Below are 14194 nucleotides of genomic sequence, written 5' to 3'. Positions count from 1 at the left end.
AGAACACTGGAGTGGGTTGCCATTTCCTTCTCCAATGCAGGAAAGTGAAAAGTGAAAGTGAAGTCGCTCAGTCGTGTCCGACTCTAGCGACCCCATGGACTGTAGCCCACCAGGCTCCTCCATCCATGGGATTTCCAGGCAAAAGTACTGGAGTGGGATGCCATTGCCTTCTCCGTAAAAATAGTATACTTCTCATCAATTTGTTGATCTCAAAGATTGAAAAACAATCTTCTCATGTGTAAAGTAGGTGTTCAGTTCTAAAGGGAAAAAAAAAATCTTTTTTGGCACCCTTAGAGTAATATACATCTACTTTACTGTAACTGCAAATAGTGTTACTGTTTGAATTACAGTTTTAGTAATTGTTAGCATTTATATGAAATACAGATTTCAGGAATTCCTTTTCTCCCCCATGAAGTCTTTCAGAACAATGCATACATTTCACGTTTGCACACATCGAGGTCTCTTCTCGTTAGGTATGTCTGGCATAAGTGCAATGACCTGAATAAACTCTAAACTGGCAGGTTACTCCTGAGGCCACTTCTCAGCCGGCTGACTTGGCTATCAGCCACTGAAATCAAAGGAGAGGAAGGGGTGATGACTCGTGGTTTGCATATGTACTGGACATCTGAGTCAGGTGTTTCTTAATCACATCTTGAGGGGTAATTATTAGGTCAAATTACGGTTTGACAAGCAGCTCTAAAATCCTACTAAGTTATCTGAGGCCTGAAAAGGAAAATTAGCTCACTTTACTCAACAGAAATGTATGAAAGCTAAAATGTGGAGCTCATTAACATGGCCATTTTTTAGGATCTTTCTTTATTGTAAGACTCTGATAGTTGATGGTTCTCTGAGTATAATGTTACTTCTCCATTAGCTAAAATTGCTATTCAGAGAGCATCATTAAGTAGAATTATGGGGGAAAATGAAAACTTTTATAGGAAGCTTTTATAAATTGCTTTAAAGAGATCCTCAAGTCAGAAAACATCTCTAAATATGTCACTATTCTAAATTGAATCTTAATATTTCTAAACTGGGAGTTGAAAAGTATAAAAACACAATTATGATTCAAGCCATTCCTGATATTTTACACACTGCATTTAATACAGCACCTATCAGCCTAGAGCTTTATTTACAATCTTACTCAACTTCATACATAAGGGATGCCAAGAACATGAAAAAAATAAGAAAGATTTTTCTTGGCATTTTATGTTTTGGTGAAGTAGCCAAAAAATCCTTAAGTTGTTAAAATAGCAGGGTGGCCTTTAAGAGGCATTTTTTTTTCTGTATTTATTACAAATTCTTTTTCTGTTCCCAAGATACATCATGTTATATGCCGTAGAAACCATAACATTTTACAGTTTAAACTACAGAAACGATGTTTTGAAGACATTGGCCAATTATTCTTACAGGTATAACTTTGCCAACTTTGCCAACAACACAATGTCACTGCAGTGTGGCCATTTTCAGCATTAGAGGTGATGAATGACCAGGAACTCATTTATCTAAAGCAAACAAGTAGTGCTCTTGGCTGTTTTCTGACTGAGTCAGAACTACAAGATAACGTGTCTGAAATAGTTCAAAAATGTAGTGCAAGTGCACCATATTAGGAAGTAAAAATGGGATACCTAAAAGTGTAAAATATTTTGGGTGTTACACATGCTATATCATGTAACTAAAATAAGTCTTGGCGCATAAAACCAGACTTTAGTAATACCATTGTTCCCTCTACTAGGCAGGTGTAAAGAATTATGAAAGCCTATTTCTAAAAGTTGACTCTTTTGTAATAAGTTGATCACACTGAAAAAATTGCAGACCTGGTACAAAGATTCTAAGAGAGCAGATGCACTTTTACCATCTCTATCTTTTATGCACTTTAAAGGATTCAGCAGTAATGTTTTAAGTCAAATTACAATGTAAGATGTTCTTTACATTGCTAACTTGGGGAATTATCACAGATATCATGTATCTGTGACTCATGTATCATGACTCATGTATTTTTTCACTAGCAATATTTGGAGTAATAAACACCATTAAATAATGACTCTTGCTTTCAAGAAGACTAGAAAGACTAGAAAGAGACATATACATCTATAACACAAAAGACATAATATATCTATAACACACATACATCTATAACACATGTATAAGATATAAAGACAGGCTCAGGGAATCAAGAGAAAGTCACTAAACTTTCTTTAGGTGTTTATTTTACAAGTCTGAATTCACCTAAATAACCATGCTGCTGTTTGCCTTACTTGCAATCTGTTTATAGAAGTATTAATAGAAATTCCCTAAGTCACATGCACTTCTCAAAATTATCAGAAGAAAACGAGCCTTTCTATTATATCCCTTTGCATGGATAATGTCAGGGCACTGTCCCAGTGGATGATCTACTGAAGTATAAGAGACAAAAATCTTCATTTTGAATACATAGCAGTAGTACACTCTGGGCCTAAAGATATCTATATCCAAATGGTACCTTGGCTTTTTTCATGTATAATATTTCAAGGTGGTTAGAAGCACAGCATGTGGAAAAAAAGAGGGTTAGATTTAAATCAGTTTACTGAGTGACATTTGGCCTTTCATTTCAGATCTCTGCCTCAAGTGTTCTTACGGAAACAACTGGGGATCGTAATTGCATCTCCTCAGAATTGTTTTAAGAATTAAATAAATTAATACATATAAACTGCTTAAAAGAATGTTATTATGTCATCACTCTAATCCCTTCATTAACTAATTATTGAACAACTGCTGCTACTGCTAAGTCGCTTCAGCCGTGTCCGACTCTGTGAGACCCCATAGACAGCAGCCCAGCAGGCTCCCCCGTCCCTGGGATTCTCCAGGCAAGAATAGTGGAGTGGGTTGCCATTTCCTTCTCCAACTGAACAACTACTATATGTTAAAATAATAGTCGTGTCCTAATAACAAAGTATGATGTTCCAGAAAATTGAATAAAAATACAGATTTCCAAATTTCCAAGGTAAATTCAAATAAAACATTTGCATATAATTAGTTTGAATGAATAAAAAGATCACCAGATGTTGAATCAATCAACATTTTAGTCCCTTTCACATTGGTTCCAACTCTTTTCAATGAGTTCAGTTAAGGGAATCAGAATAGTTTATTAAAATTTGTACATCTATTATTACTTCTCTTACCATACTCATTGCTCTTCCTACTTTCTGTTCTATGCCTTTCTCATTAGCAGAGGTCATTTCTACCTCTGTAGAAATGTAGATATCTGTCTATCTAGATATCAGACTGCTTCCCTAAGAAGGATGCGGAGTCAAAGTTAGGCACATTCTAGTAAAGGTAATTATTTTTATTATATAGAAAAATACGCCTTTTCTAAGAACATCAGATCCAAGTATAAAGTGTAGAATTGCATCTAAGTTTTACTTTAGGGACAATTATCATTCATTAATTTTTTATTTTAAATCTCCCATTGAATATCACACAGCCATCATTTTATTATCTTTATAAAACATAGTGAGTGACAGAGAGCACAATGAATTCCGAGAGTGAATAAACAGACACCACACATGATAAAATGATTTTGATCTACCTACAGCTGGTAGTTGACATACTGATTTAGAAATTATTCAAACAGGGTGACTACGTTTATTTACTACTGGCATCATGAACCATGCCATGTAATTAATCACACCCTGCACTAGCAGTGAAGTCTGCTCCCCATAATGCAATGAAGAGTTATTTGCCACTATCTCACTTGGCGTCTCTGCAACCCTATTGTGATTTTGTTTCCAGAAAGACTCTGTCCCTGCTGTTTGGGGAAATGTATCTATAATGTCTTGATCCAAGATTTTCATATTCAACAGATGGTATTCTTGGCTATGTATTCACTGTGGTTTCTCTGAGAAGAGCTAGGTGCTTAATATTGCTTGTTCTCTGCCAATCATCTCCCAGCCTACAAGTGAATTTTGATCAAATATGTATTATTCCTTTTGCTTTGGTTCTGACCTTTTTGGAATTCTGACCTCTATCTAGCATGAGTTACAAAGATACCATGCTTGTTATTGTATGGTTCTGTCTTAAAAGAGATGCCCAAGACTGTATGTTTATATGCACAGGTAAATATAAAATAACCCTCTACTAATAGAGAAACATATACATATACATATGATTATTCCTACAAGGTCTGATTGTTTTCAGAAAGTGTAATTTTCTCTATATTTCTCAGTGTGTATCGTATACATATACACCTGTCTTCAAATTTTGTAAGCCAAAAGATGTTTATTATTCAAGGCAAGGTATATAGGATTAAGACTCTTTTTTAGCATATAAATACTCATGTATTTAGATAATATATCTGTATAAGAATGAGATGGGATCATGATGCAAACGTTCAAATTGCATGCAAAAACAGATTTCTTAAAATACATGTAGGAGACCATCATCTGAAAAGTCTTTTGAACACTGTAGATCAAGGATTAAGCTTTTTATAGCAATTTTAATTTATTTACTTAATAAAAGCAACTCTCTTCTACTTTCTTTTTACATAGGTTGGGACATCAAAAAGACAAATGGCAGGAAAGAGTAATAGCGATTGCACAGGCTTCACAGAGAACAGGAACACAAATCTCATTCATTTTTCTGCCTCATCTAACAAGCCTTTGTAAGGCTACAAGAAAAAGATTCTATGTTTCCAAACAAAGCAAACCAAGAGTGAACTAGATTAAATGATTCAAAGTCTTCAGTTTCCTGATGCCTACCTAGCTGGCAAAAATCCACTCTTTGTCTTTTTCAACTTACTTTTTTACTTTCTGGTATTCTTTAAAGAGAGTCTTCTTGAGGCATTAAATCTACCATCAACAGATTTGACAACGTCATTTGTAGAAAAATAAGCCTGTGATATCAGAGTAAAGAGGAAAAGATGAACAAAAGAATAGATGAGGATGTCACAAAATGTTTTGGACTTTATGATCAATTTTAGAAGTTTCCAAGTCAAAATACTTGTTTAACACTTCTAGCCATCAATTGCTGAATTAGTAAAGTTGACAAAAACACCCTACACTTGTTTAGATGAAAGAAGTGAATGAATTCAACCACAATGCTAACTTCTCTATAACAGGACTCAAGGGGCATACATTTAACTGAGTTCACATCTCATGTTATTGATGCAGGGAAATTAAATTTTCATCCTTATAAATGAACTTGTCAAATATTTCTCAACCTTTAAATATTTCCCTGCAATCTGTCTATATAATACATCCTCCCCACCCGACCCCATTTATCCACTCATGCTCAGTGATGTCCATTCTTTTTGACGTTATGGCCTGTAGCTTGTCAGGATCCCCTACCCACGGGATTTTCCAGGCAAGAATACTGGAGTGGGTTGCCATTTCCTCCTCCAGGGGATCTTCCCAACCCAGGGATCAAACTCTTGCTTCCTGTGACTCCTGAACTGGCAGGCAGATTTTTTCAACCACTTGAGCCACCTTACTGGAAAGCAAATGCAGTCTTACTTTTCAGTTAGCATTTAAATACCAATAACTTATGCAGCTTAATTTCAGTCTTAATATACTTTTGTCAGACATTTCTTAATCACCTGAATCAAAATTGTATATCAAATCTCTGCATGGAATTCCTGGGTAATATTTATTCTTTGAATATAATAAGTATAATGAATAGAGTAAATGTCAAAAGTATTGGCCAGGGGTATCCCCGGTGGTCCAAGGCAGATTAGAATCTGCCTGGTAATGCAGGGGACATGGGTTAGATCCCTGCTCTAGGATAATCCCACATATTACAGAGCAACTAACCCCATGTGCCACAACAACGGAGCCAGTGCTCCAGAGCCCACATGCTGAACTACTGAAGCCTCATGCCTCAAGCCTGTGTTCCACCCCAAGAGAAGTCATGGCAACAAGAAGGTGATGGGCACTGCAATGAAAAGGAACCCCTGTTCACCACAGCTAGAGAAAGAGCAAGCACAGCAATGAGGGTCCAGCACAGCCAAAAATAAAATAAAATATACAAATAAATAAATCTTCAGGAAAAAAGTATTGACCAGAGTACCTTATTCATAATATATGATTATGGATTTTTAAATTTAATTTACACTTAAAAATATTTATGATGCTAAGCATTTTCTATTTATTATTTCAACATCATTGAATAGGGCTGGGGAGGAAAGTGCTACAAGCAAAAATTAATTACTGCATTAATTCTTTCGGCATTACATAATAAATTAAAGGTAGTCACACTTTGACACAGCTGACTTCTTTGAGGAGGTCAAGGACTTAGAAGTTCTGTTCCACCCTGCCCCACCACTGAGAAATGAGCATATTGAAGATACGTTGGAGTGCTCTCAGAGACACTGCAGTCTCTCTCCTTAATCCTGCTGGAACATTTACAACATCACGGGATGTCTCCTTTGAATGTCAAGAATAAGAACGTAATCCTTTAAAATTTGGCTCACACATACACAAAAGTGAAGTTAGGTTTTTCACTTTTAAAAAGGATGGCAGAAAGATATTCTATAGGTAAGTTTTAAGGAAAAAATGATTTTGAAAACAAAACAACTCAGCAAGTGCATCATAAAGATAAAAAGGGACATGATTTTTAAAATCCTTTCTTAAAACTGCCTTTGACAAGCTATAGCTCATATCTATATTGTGCAAAAGATATCACAAGATTGAGAATAATTTCAAAACACCAATAATATATTCTGATTACTACTGAAAATTAAAATAAACTCAAATTCTGATTTCAAGATTCATTTCAAACTTGCTGCTTTCTATTTGCCCACTCCAGTACTCTTGCCTGGAAAATCCCATGGACGGAGGAGCCTGGAAGGCTGCAGTCCATGGGGTCGCTAAGAGTCGGATACGACTGAGCAACTTCCCTTTCACTTTCACTTTCATGCATTACAGAAGGAAAGGCAACCCACTCCAGTGTTCTTGCCTGGAGAATCCCAGGGATGGGGGAGCCTGGTGGGCTTCCGTCTATGGGGTCGCACAGAGTCGGACACGACTGAAGCAACTTAGCAGCAGCAGCAGCTTTCTATTTGTTTTGCCTTGTGATTGAGTGCTTAGCTTTATTTTTATTTATTTTATTTTTCACTCCACCACCTGGCTTGCTGGATCTTAACTCCCCAACTAGACATGAAACCCATGCCCTCTTCCATACTTCAAGAAGCATGGAGTCTTAACCACTGGACTGCCAGGGAATTTCCCCTTCATTCTTTTTAAAAAGGTCTTTCTCATCAATATCTACTAACCGTTCAGACAGTCAAATTTTCAGTTCAATTCAGGCTAACAAACACATGAAAAGATGCTCAACATCACTCATTATCAGAGAAATGCAAATCAAAACCACTATGAGGTACCATTTCACGCCAGTCAGAATGGCTGCAATCCATAAGTCTACAAGCAATAAATGCTGGAGAGGGTGTGGAGAAAAGGGAACTCTCTTACCCTGTTGGTGGGAATGCAAACTAGTACAGCCACTATGGAGAACAGTGTGGAGATTCCTTAAAAAACTGGAAATAGAACTGCCTTATGACCCAGAAATCCCACTGCTGGGCATACACACTGAGGAAACCAGAAGGGAAAGAGACACGTGTACCTCAATGTTCATTGCAGCACTGTTTATAATAGCCAGGACATGGAAGCAACCTAGATGTCCATCAGCAGATGAATGGATAAGAAAGCAGTGGTACATATACACAATGGAGTATTACTCAGCCATTAAAAAGAATACATTTGAATCAGTTCTAATGAGGTGGATGAAACTGGAGCCTATTATACGGAGTGAAGTAAGCCAGAAGGAAAAACACCAATACAGTATACTAACGCATATATATGGAATTTAGAAAGATGGTAACAATAACCCTGTGTACAAGACAGCAAAAGAGACACTGATGTATAGATCAGTCTTATGGACTCTGTGGGAGAGGGAGAGGGTGGGAAGATCTGGGAGAATGGCATTGAAACATGTATAATATCATGTATGAAACGAGTCGCCAGTCCAGGTTCGATGCACGATACTGGATGCTTGGGGCTGGTGCACTGGGACGACCCAGAGGGAGGGTATGGGGAGGGAGGAGGGAGGAGGGTTCAGGATGGGGAACACAGGTATACCTGTGGCGGATTCATTTTGATATTTGGGAAAACTAATACAATATTGTAAAGTTTAAAAATAAAATAAAAAAATAAAATAAAAACTTGAAAATATCTGAATTGTGTTAAGTGTGGATGGATAAATCCTTATTTTACCATACTTTATTTTATGCAATTCAGAATAAAAATGGGTTTCATGTTAGTTGTTCAGGCAGGTCTGACTCTTTGTGACCCCATGGATTGTAGCCCACCAGGCTTCTCTGGCCATGAAATTCTCATGGCAAGATCACTCACCTAGAGCAAGACATTCTGGAATGTGAAGTCAAGTGGGGCTTAGAAAGCATCACTACGAACAAAACTAGTGCAGATGATGGAATTCCAGTTGAACTATTTCAAATCCTAAAAGATGATGCCTTGAAAGTGCTGCACTCAATATGCCAGCAAATTTGGAAAACTCAGCAGTGGCCACAAGACTGGAAAAGGTCAGTTTTCATTCCAGTCCCAAAGGAAGGCAATGCCAAAGATTATTCAAACTACTGCACACTTGCACTCATCTCACATGCTAGTAAAGTAATACTCAAAATTCTCCAAGCTGGGCTTCAACAGTATATGAACTATGAACTTCCAGATGTTCAAGCTGATTTTAGAAAAGGGAGAGAAACCAGAGATCAAATTGCCAACATCCACTGGATCATCAAAAAAGCAAGAGAGTTCCAGAAAAACATCTACTTCTGCTTTATTGTCTATGCCAAAGCCTTCACTGTGTATCACAACAAACTGTGGAAAATTCTTAAAGAGATGGGAATACCAGACCACCTGACCTGCCTCTTGAGAAATCTGTATGCAGGTCAGGAAGCAACAGTTAGAACTGGGCATGGAACAACAGACTGTTCCAAATAGAAAAAGGAGTATGTCAAGGCTGTATGTTGTCACCCTGCTTATTTAACTTACATGCAGAGTACATCATGAGAAACTCTGGACTGAATGACACAAGCTGGTATCAAGACTGCCGAGAGAAATATCAATAACCTCAGATATGCAGATGATACCACCCTATGACAGAAAGTGAAGAACTAGAGAGCCTCTTGATGAAAGTGAAAGAGGAGAGTTTAAAAAATTGGATTAAAACTCAACATTCAAAAAATGAAGATCATGGCATCTGGTCCCATCCCTTCATGGCAAATAGAAGGGGAAACAGTGGAAACAGTGAGAGACTCTATTTTTTTGTCTCCAAAATCACCGCAGGTGGTGACCTCAGCCATGAAATTAAAAGACACTTACTCCTTGGAAGAAAAGTTATGACCAGCTGAGAGAACATATTAAAAAGCAGAGACATTGCTTTGCCAACAAAGGTCCATCTAGTCAAGGTTATGGTTTTTCCAGTAGTCATGTATGGATGTGAGAGTTGGACTATGACGAAAGCTGAGCACAGAATTGATGCTTTTGAACCACGGTGTTGGAGAAGACTCTCCGAGTCCCTTGGACTGCAAGGAGATCCAACCAGTTCATCCTAAAGGAAATCAGTCCTGAATATTCATTGGAAGGACTGATGCTGAAGCTGAAACTCCAACACTTTGGCCACCTGATGCCAGGAACTGACTCAGTTGAAAAGACCCTGATGCTGGGAAAGATTAAAGGCAGGAGGAGAAGGGGATGGCAGAGGATGAGATGTTTGGATGGCATCACTGACTCAATGGACGTGAATTTGAGTAAGCTCTGGGAACTGGTGATGAACAGGGAAGCCTGGGATGCTGCAGTCCATGAGGTTGCAAAGAGTAGGGCACAACTGAGGGACTGAACTGAACTATAGAAAACTGGAATGGGTTGCCATTCCCTTCTCCAGAGGATCTTCCTGACCCGGGGATCTCGGGTCTCCAACATTGCGGGCAGATTCTTTACCATCTGAGGCACCAAGAAAGTCCTTATGTTTCATAGTTGGTGGAAAATAAATATAAAGCGTTGTATGCTTATTTAATGTATGGTTCTCCATTTACACTAGTTTTATAGTTGTTGCAATTTTGTCTGTTTGTTAGCTCAGGGATTCTGCTGTGAAATTGGAGAGTTCAGCCTAGAAGCTATATGGAGTCATTTAAGATTTCTATCGAGAGTCTTAAGACTTTCGAAGGTAGTTAATTTTAGGTACTATTCTGTGTCTGTTTCCTCAAGTTCTCATAAATTAATTTTCAATTAGAAATAAGAATAAAGTAAAAGAAAAGTTCTTAAACAAGTTTGCTTTATATTTAAGAGGTTTAAAAGGCTATCTGATAGTTTTGACATTTTTATTTTTAAATAAGAAGTTGTGGAATGATGTAAATGAACTTTGGTAATGTTCCTGAGATAAACTCATGTAATCTCAGCTATCTTGGTCAAAAATTATACAAGGGAACCCCAAATAATAATGTTTTAAAATATCAAAAGAGATAGAAATATGAGTTATTGTAGGGGTATATCACTGGGACTTTTGGTGAAGTTCTAAGGAAAAGAAACCAAAGTACCATAAAGAGAAAATATTATACAATGCTTCTAAATCAATCATATTTCCACTATAAAATTACATATAGCATACCAAAATATACATATGATTATTCATAATTAACTGGGTAAATAATCTAAGAAATATACAATGTGGTCAGTTTTAGAAATACATGCTTAATATGAGAGGTAGCTTGATATCTCCTTGATTAGAGTTTAATAATCTTATTCCATATCTTAAATATAAGAAAGGTTGCTTACTATTTAGTAATAGAATTTGAAAGCAGCCCTTTACCCTGGAAATCTATAGTATGAATAACTATTTTAACACCAGGAATCTTTTTAAGGTTTTTCTTTATTATTCCAAAATACTACAAGTTATGTATGTATTACAGTTCAGCTTGGAACTATTACTAAGGCCTGGGGTAAGTTTACACAACACATAGCTTTTTGTGGCTTTGCCTCTTCAAAGAAAATTTGCTATAGATGACTTTTAAATTAAAACAGGGATAAGTGCAAAGAAGAATTTTACTTTTCTTCTTGAGAACAATCTTATGCCAATTATCATTAACTATTACTTAATAGTGAGTCCCAGTTGTTTATAATAAATCAAATGATTAAATATTACAGTTTTAATAATATTTTAACTCACTAATACTTTTTCACATAAATTTCTATACATGACAGCCAAAAATATAATTGAGGTCATTTTTAAGTAATTCAGAAGTTTTGACATTTTTATAATATTCATTGCACATATTTTAAAAAGTTAAATGATTCAATCAAGTCTGAGTCAAAGAATGTGTATCCTATTTAAACAGACCTTTCAAAGCAAGGATAATAATATCTATAGACTTTTGGGAAAAATCAGTCAGGTGACATTTTATAACTCAAATATTTTATTAGTGCTTTTCAAGTAGTAGAGGAGCCTTTACCATTGATATTTAAATGTTTCTAATTATGGGATTTATGAAGGGCACTCTGAAGGATTTAGTAGCTAAATTAAAATATACTTTCTAGGACCTTACTTTTATGCTGTCTGAAGCAAGGTGGTAACAGATGGCGGGGAAATGATGTGAAGCTTAAGAAAGGACATGGCACTTCTTACTGAGTGTTCACTCCTATTACTGACATTTTCTTTGTATTATGTCCTTTTGCCCTCATCACTTTATCCTCCTTTATAAATATCCCTTTTTCTTCCAATGTACACCATACTCTCTTCTATTTCTAGGTTCACTCATTTTAACTGCAGTAGAATATTACATTGTATGAATCCACCAGACTGTGTCGATCTGGAAGTCTGTTAATGGACACTTGTGCTCTTTCCAAAGCTGAGCTTCACGTTCCTGGGCACGTCACAATGCGTTCCTATACCAGGGCTTTTCCAAGGTCTCTAGGAGAAGAATTAATGTGCTGTAGGGTGTGAAAATCTTGAGCTTTACTAGTTATTGTTAAATTTAGCCCTAAAGTGATTCAACAAAACTTTACTCCAAACTTTTGTTTGTCAAACAGTATATGAGAATTTCTATTTCTCCACCTTCTCACAATGCTCTTGGTGTTGCCAGATACTAGCCTTACTTAGAATCTGATAGTTGTGAAATTGTATTTAAGTGTAATTTCAATCAACTTTTACTCGATTACTAGTGGGACTGAGCATCTTTTCATATTTACTGGCCATTTGGATATCTTCTCACATCAACTGCTATTTTGTCTATTTTTAAAAATTAATTTAAATGTCTTTTTGCACTATGTGGCATTCTTTTACTTACTTTCATTTATGGAGTCTTCTGTTGTACTGAACTTTCAAATGTTAATAAAGTCAACTTTATTAAATATTTTATTTGGAGTTTGTACTTTTAGTTTCTTGTTTGGGGAAAAAAAAAAAAAAACAAAGCTGTCCTCACTAAGAAATCACTAAGTTTTCATATTTGATCTATAAGTTTTCCATTTCTATCCTTAAATTTGAGGTCTGCAATGTACACATAATTAATATTTGCAGATAATTTATTTTTTGAATTCTGTGATGTAGAATTCTATCCATTCCAAACCTCAAATTATCCCAAGATCATTTGTTTGTAAAACATTGTTCTCCCCTGTTCCCAATAGAGCTTTTGTAAATTAATTACCTGCATATATGTGGATCTATTTTATGATTTCTAATTCTGTTCCATTTGTTTATTTTGTTTAACACTGTGCTAAGACCATACTCTTAACTACTCTGGCTTTAAAATAAGGTTTAATGTCAGGTACAGAAAGTTTCTATCATCAGTTGTGTTCTTAAAACTTATCTTGCTAACTTTTGCACCTTTTAATCCCAAAGAAATTTGGTAATCAAATTTTTTTACAAGATCAGCTTGTAAAATTGTCTGAAAAATACATTTAAGTCTGGTAGATGTTCAAAGTTGACTCCACTGTGGGATCTTTCATAAGTTCCACAAAAGCTCCTTTGCTGGCTTCTGTTCTTCTACAACTTCCATGAAATGGGTGGCACACCATTTTTTCCAGCTTCTACATCTGGCCTAGTCCCCCCAGTTTTCCAGGATGGTACAGATTCTTACTGTTAAATTCCACAAATGACTCTTAGTAGACCGAAGTAAAAATTCTTGGGAAATATTTATGCTGTAACCTAATATATTTGGGGATAAGGCTGATCCTAAATCAGCCACATCACTTTAATTCTTTCATCAGAGTAGTTTATCCCCTCTCTTCTGTCATTCTCTAGATTTCTGTTTAGGATTCAGTCAGTGGACCATGTGCTTTCTACATATCAGGGTCATATATCAAATTTTCCAGGTGAGGTCCTTGAAGGCTTTCTTTTGGGGTATATTGATATATAGAAGGTGCTATCTTTATCAATTCCACTTTAGAGGGTAGGTTAGAAGCACATATATTTTCAGGTCTAACAAAAACAAGCTCTTATGTGGCATATGAATAATTTTTGAAATTATTTGAAATTAAATTATTTGAAATGAAAGAATAATAATTCTTTCCTTTGGCATATGAATAATTTGAGAAAATAAGAGTAAAATGTAGCTAAGGCTTCCCAGGTGGCTCAGATGGTAAAGTGTCTGCCCACAATGTGGAAGACCCAGGTTTGATCCCTGGGTTGGGAAGATCCCCTGGAGAAGGAAATGGCAACCCACTCCAGTGGGAAAATTCTATGGACGGAGGACCCAAGTAGGCTAGAGTCCATGGGGCCTCAAAGAGTCAGACACAACTGAGCAACTTCACTTTCTTCTTTTTTTTCCATATTTGTTTGAATACAGTGTAGAGAATTTTATAAATATAAAGATTTAAAAGCAATTTAAATGAGAAAACATCAACATTGGCAGTATATTTTAGTACTGCTACTTTAAATCAAAGTCTTATTTATGTTTTAGGAAAGTAGAAAGAAATAAGTTTCTATCTTTAAGATTTTCCTTTGGAACATTTGTACATGAAAGAAATGCATTTTTAAATGTTTTTTTTTTTTTTTTTAATACTAACAGACTTCAAAAGATAGCTAAAGTATGAATTAAAATGATTCTTTTTAATAAAATACACTACCACAAAAGGTGAACATGTTATATTCTGGAGGTAGGTTTAATTGACATAATTTAACACACACTAAGAGTGTTGGTAACATAAACCTGATGATG

At 35.9% G+C, this 14194-nt stretch overlaps 1 protein-coding gene across 8 annotated transcripts in view; it reads right to left on the bottom strand.

Moving 5' to 3' along the window:
- Positions 1 to 14194, bottom strand: part of PCDH7 (protocadherin 7) — a 473458-nt gene that overhangs the window by 59674 nt on the left and 399590 nt on the right. The window lies entirely within an intron of this gene.

This window comes from Bos indicus, chromosome 6, assembly GCF_029378745.1.
Source record: "Bos indicus isolate NIAB-ARS_2022 breed Sahiwal x Tharparkar chromosome 6, NIAB-ARS_B.indTharparkar_mat_pri_1.0, whole genome shotgun sequence".
In the NCBI taxonomy this organism is placed as follows: domain Eukaryota; kingdom Metazoa; phylum Chordata; class Mammalia; order Artiodactyla; family Bovidae; genus Bos; species Bos indicus.
The sequence above is the reverse complement of the archived record's forward strand: the minus strand, read 5'-3'. Positions and strand labels throughout refer to the sequence as shown.